This window comes from Aedes albopictus, chromosome 1 (assembly GCF_035046485.1).
Source record: "Aedes albopictus strain Foshan chromosome 1, AalbF5, whole genome shotgun sequence".
In the NCBI taxonomy this organism is placed as follows: domain Eukaryota; kingdom Metazoa; phylum Arthropoda; class Insecta; order Diptera; family Culicidae; genus Aedes; species Aedes albopictus.
Genome location: NC_085136.1, coordinates 233,527,484 through 233,533,583, shown reverse-complemented (window position 1 = coordinate 233,533,583; position 6,100 = coordinate 233,527,484).

Below are 6,100 nucleotides of genomic sequence, written 5' to 3'. Positions count from 1 at the left end.
GTGGCGTCATATAGAAAGAAATGAGAAGGACATCCAACTTTTTGAGATGTTGATTTTTCGTACAAGTTTGAGCCACCCTATTGTACACAGTTTCATTAGTTTTTTGCCTTTCTCGTACACCAAGGTGTACCGAAAAGCTATATGTTCACTCCAAAAACGAAAATTTGATAGAGCCCCCGGAGGGGCAAGTTTCATATACCAATCAACTCAGCTCGACGAGTTGAGATGATGTCTGTGTGTGTATGTGTGTGTGTGTGTATGTGTGTGTGTATGTGTACAAAAAAACGTCACCTCACTTTTAGATAGTAAATATCAACCGATTTCAACGATCGACGGCTCATTCCACGCGGAATCTGGTCCCATTGTTTCCTATTGAAAATGGTTCGGATCGGTCCAACCGTTCCGGAGTTATGGCCAAATAGGTATTCCGGACCGATACCCCTGGAAGTGGTCAAACATGAAAATGCAACAAACCCATACATGCAACACATCAAATTGCGGCATTTTCGATAGCTTTATGAACGGTTATCATGAAAATAGTCTCAAACCATATCTGAACCGGTAGTATTCCGGAACCGGTTCTAAGTGTCCCGCCAAATATAAAAGTGAACCAATCCCATGCATGCGACATATCAAAGTGCGGCTTTTTTGATAACTTAATGAATGGTTAGCAAGAAAATAGTCTAAAACCATATCTGAACCGGTAGTGTTCTGGAACCGGTTCTGAGTGTCCAGCCGGAAGTGGCCAACTATAAAAGTGAACCAAATCCATGCATGCGACACATAAAATCGCGGCTTTTTTCATAACTAGCAAGAAAATAGCCTCAGATCACATCAGAAACTACCGATAGTGACCCAAAATTGATTCCGGGTGCATGCGGCACATCAAATAGCGGAATGACAAAGGTGAAAAAAAAAAAATCTAGCGATTGATCAAATCGTGGCTTTTTGATAGCCTGGTAATCTTTGGGTTAGATTAAAAGTGAAGAAATGGTCGAAGTGTTCATATATGCAAAAGAACAAAATTGTGACCAAGGCGATCTCATCAAATCACACCATTTCAGATTCCTGCGGTATTTAGGCTCAAATGAGAATCGCATATTGCCCAAAACTGAAAAAGCGTTTTATCCAGAATGACGAAAAAGCGGACAAAACCAGCGTGTCTGATTGTCATAATTGACTAAATCAACAATCGGACATTTTCATTTTATTAGATTTATGAATCCTTGTGGGAAAAACTGCTTTTTTAGTTCTGGAGCATTTGCCATTCTCATTTGAGCCTTAATATATAGTAGGATGGATCAACATTTAATGTGAAAATTATAATTTGATCGCATCAATACCGAATTAAGTTTTTTTTTCAATTTCCTCTCTCGTCTAAAATTACTGCGCAAAATTTGGGTGCGGCTGGATGAGCTCTCGCTCTTCTCATTGCGATTTTTGTATGGAAAATTCCCCTTTTTGCATTTTTCTCACAAGGAGGTAAAATCCGTGTTACCAAGGATAATATAATATAGCTTAAAGAGTGCTAAAGAAAACTTTGTCGAAGATCGTAAAGTGATCTGTGGTTGTGAATAATGTTAAGGTGGTCAAGCAATCAACTGAGAGGTCTGATATTGTTTATCTCTGTTTTGTCGTTGAACATAACATCGGAATATGTGCCATCAATAAGTTTCACAAATCGATGGCGGTTTTGTTGAAATTTTTGCTTTTCTATATAAAGTGTTCCCAGGATTTCGAACATTTCGGCTAACGTTGAAGAAAGAACATGAGTTACATATTCGATAAGAAAGGCTTTATCACCACTAGGTGGATTAATCTGGGTTTTTTATTCTTATGAATCTCGTAACTGATAGATATCCACTTATGTGTATTTTTAAACTGTTTAGGTGGCTGCTAGCATGTGTCGGACTCCGTTGTCTGGATTTTTATGAATGACAAATACAGCTAAACAAAGGTGTACTGTTGGCCAACAAAATAAAATTCTCAAGAAAAATCGTCGACAGTTCAGGATGTGCGGAAAAAGAATACAGTTATAACACAGATCTAACAATATACAAAATTACAAATATCCTGGATCTGGATCCTGTGAAGAAACTAGATGTTAACGTAAAATACGCGCAGCATCCTAGTTTCAAAAGGTTGTACTAAACCATTTGGAATTCTTAAATATTTTTTACCTTACAATGATACCAAATCGTACACTGTCTATTAAATTCCAAACCCCCTAATTATAATGCGGAAACATTTTGTCTGTACTATAAATTTAGAATGACAGACACAATACTTCAATAAATTCGCAATCAAACAATAGGGCAGAGTAACAATACAGATTGGTTTAGTTGTCGTATTGGTAGAATTACTGCATCGCTTTGTTTTGAGGCTTCTAATTGCAACACATTTTCTGGATCTTTGATTGATAGAATAATGGGGGATTGTTGTTTTTCATCGCGATGTCACTCGTGTGTGCCGGAGGAAGAGGTTCAGTTTGAAGGATGTAGCTGACAGAAAAGTTATTCGGCGAGCAGTACCATCAGATGCTCCAAATTCAGCAATTGCCAAACATCAGTTCGGTAGACGAGCCTACTTTGGATTGGCGAAAACCCGGATAGTATTGATACACAGTCCGATGTAATCCTGGAAATTAAGTGCCCTTTTTCAGGAAAGATCAATGGAATTTGGTGAATAGTGAATAATTGTCTTGTAACGAAACGTTACCTAAAAGAACATGAGTTAAATGGATATATCCGATTAAAACTCAACAAAACAAAAAAACATTCGTACTATGCTCAAGTGCAAGTAAACATGTGGGTAAACATCAAAGCCCAGGGAATTCATTGCGTGTTGTCGCGCAAAAAATACAAAATTAAGCGTAACTGCGTGTATCCATTTGCAATTATCGCACAACTTTGTGCAAGAGTTTTCTTTGCAACGCATAAAATTTTCTCAAAGCTTGGGGTTGTTTATGTATTTTGGACAGTCTGAGGACAATGTTGGAAAAATGGCCCCAAACTTCCATAACAAACAAAGTTACTAATACGCTTATAATATGGCTGTATTTTGTGTTTCTGGTGACTGAAACCTTAACGAAAGCAATTCAAGTTGAACAAACACGACACCTATGCGTTCGCCTGTGAGAAATGCAGTTTAGCCACCAAATACATGTTATTTACACCTTCTGGTAAATATAATTTTGACAGGAGCATTATCTCGAACTTCAGTCATGAATACTGTGCAAAATGTGCATTTACTATTTAAAAATATTTTGTTGCAAACAATCTAATGTCTACGTTGAACAGTTGTTTCGGTAATTTTTAGTTTTTGCCAAAATATCACCAGAATCACAGAATACGCCTAACAGTATGCAATGACACAGCATCTCCATATGACCAAAACATATAACTTATATGTGTGTACTGAAAAATTAATTTCGTCATATCTAATTTCAATCACCTACAGCGCATTTTAGAAGCTGAACCTGAGAATATGGTATATGAAAAACTTGTGCGGCTAGTCTAGTTCTGCAAGAAAGTCACGGAAAAACCGCCATTTTTTGAATATTTAAGGTAAATGTCACGGACTACCTTTGAAAAATGCCAAATGATATTCACTGTGAATATCATTGGCATTTTTTGAAGGTAGTCCGTGAGATTTACCTTAAATATTCTAAAAATGGCGGTTTTTCCGTGACTTTCTTGCAGAACTGGACTAGCCGCACTAGTTTTTCATATACCATATTGTCAGGTTCAGCTTCTAAAATGCGCTGTAGGTGATTTTGTTTAGCTATGACGAAATGAATTTTTCAGCACTAGAAGCAGTAGAAAACTTGTAATATATTTTGGACACCACCTATTTTAAGTGTTCTAGATAAGTGTTAAGAGATTAGCTGCTCAATGATGCTTCATTAAACATTTCTCATAGCAATGAGGCTTTCAAATTTCTCACAATTATTAATTCAACGATATTGAGATGCATATTGTATGTGACTGTGAAGTGTATCATCTCATCTTGGATATCACCGCATTTGAAAGGTTTTAGTGACACAATCTGCATGTTTGTTGATCTTGAAGTAAATATTCAATTGGCGTGTTTCCAACGTAAATGAACAGAATAGGGTCTGCTTGACTCAATAATCACAATGAAAAGTATCTACTTTTCTCAGCTCTTCGGAACAAGATATACATCACTGTGCATGTCAAAATTACACTAAATTTTGTTTAGTTACACGCGATTGTTTGTTCCGCTTAAGGCGAAACTGGATCCATTTCCTCACTTTTTGGTTTTTAATTTTTTATAAAATAATGAAGTAATATTTTCAAAATCGGTTTTCGTGCACATGTAGAGTATGGATCAAGGTATCTTCTGATTTTTTTTTTGTGGTGGAAAATGTTTTCAATTTTTGCAGAAACCATTTTTTGTGTTATTTTGTTTAAAAATGGTTTCTGAAAAAACGAAAAGCATTTTCCACCAGAAAAAAAATTCAGAAGATACCTTCATCCATACTCTACATGTGCACGAAAACCGATTTTGAAAATATTGCTTCGTTATTTTATAAAAAATCAAAAACCAAAAAAATGAGGAAATCCTTCCAGTTTCGCCTTAAATAATCGATTGAAAACAGTTTTCAGAACTTTTTTATTTGAACCGTCTTTAAATTTTGACAGGGTATCAAAGATAATAAGAGAGATCTTTGGTAGAAATTCGAGTCCCGGCTGAAAAAAATAGCAACCAGGAGAGAAGAATCCTTCCAAAAGCACATCACGTAAGTAATTTAGAGAAAATCGTGCAAAAAAATCGTGTAAAATAAAACGTGTAATCTGTCAGACTAAGCCCTGAGTGTTGAAGGTACCGAAATTGGTAACAATGGACCAGACCACTGTGAGACTTTACATAGAAAACTAGAATGTGTTCGCTCCTGTCGGGTGAACTCCACGGTGGCAACACCACGTCCGGGGGCGAAAAGGTGGAAATGCAGAAAAAGCTGAGGAGTCGAGTCGAATCTTCCAAACGAACGAGACGACCTAAGAGAAAACGATCGTGACAAACCGGAATACCCCGAAGTCCCCACGTTGGTAAATCGAAGAGAACCACGCGAGTGCCCACGAAGTTGCGTCGATCCAGTGGCCGAACGTGGGGAATCAGTGCCTGATTGGTACGCGGTCTGCGCATACGCGCAGAATCTCGAGGCAGCGTTGCCGGACGAGGGTGTGCTCGATGTGGCCCCTCTAGAGGACTGCTGGAGCACAGTCAAAGCAGCCATCAACAACGCAGCCGAGAGCACTATCGGGTACGTAGAACGGAGTCGACGAAACGATTGGTTCGACGAGGAGTGCAGAGCGGTTCTGGAGGAGAAGGATGCAGCACGGGTGGTAATGCTGCAGCATGGAACCCGACAGAATGTGGAGCGATACAGACAGAAGCGGAAGCAGTAGACCCGTCTCTTCCGGGAGAAAAAGCGCCACCTGGAAGAAGCGGAGTGCGAGGAAATGGAACTGCTGTGCCGTTCACAGGAAACACGTAAGTTCTACCAGAACCTCAACGCATCCCGCAAAGGCTACGTGCCGCAAGCCGAAATCTGTAGGGATAAGGACGGGAGCCTCCTGACGGACAAACGTGAGGTGATCGAAAGGTGGAAGCAGCACTTCGACGAGCACCTGAATGGCGATGAGAATGTAGGCACGGAGGACCAAGGCAGCGGAGGAAATGACTATGTTGGTGCAGCAGAGGACGGGAACGAACCAGCTCCCACGCTGAGGGAAGTTAAGGATGCCATCCACCAGCTCAAAAACAACAAAGCGGCTGGTAAGGACGGAATCGCAGCAGAACTCATCAAGATGGGCCCGGAAAAGTTGGCCACCTGTCTGCACTAGTTAGTAGTCAAGATCTGGGAAACCGAACAGCTACCGGAGGAGTGGAAGGAAGGGATAATCTGGCCCATCCATAAGAAAGGCGACAAGTTAATGTGTGAGAACTTTCGAGCGATCACCATTTTGAATGCTGCCGATAAAGTGCTATCCCAGATCATCTTCCGTCGTCTTTCACCTAAAGTAAATGAGTTCGTTGGAAGTTACCAAGCCGGTTTCATCGACGGCCGGTCGAC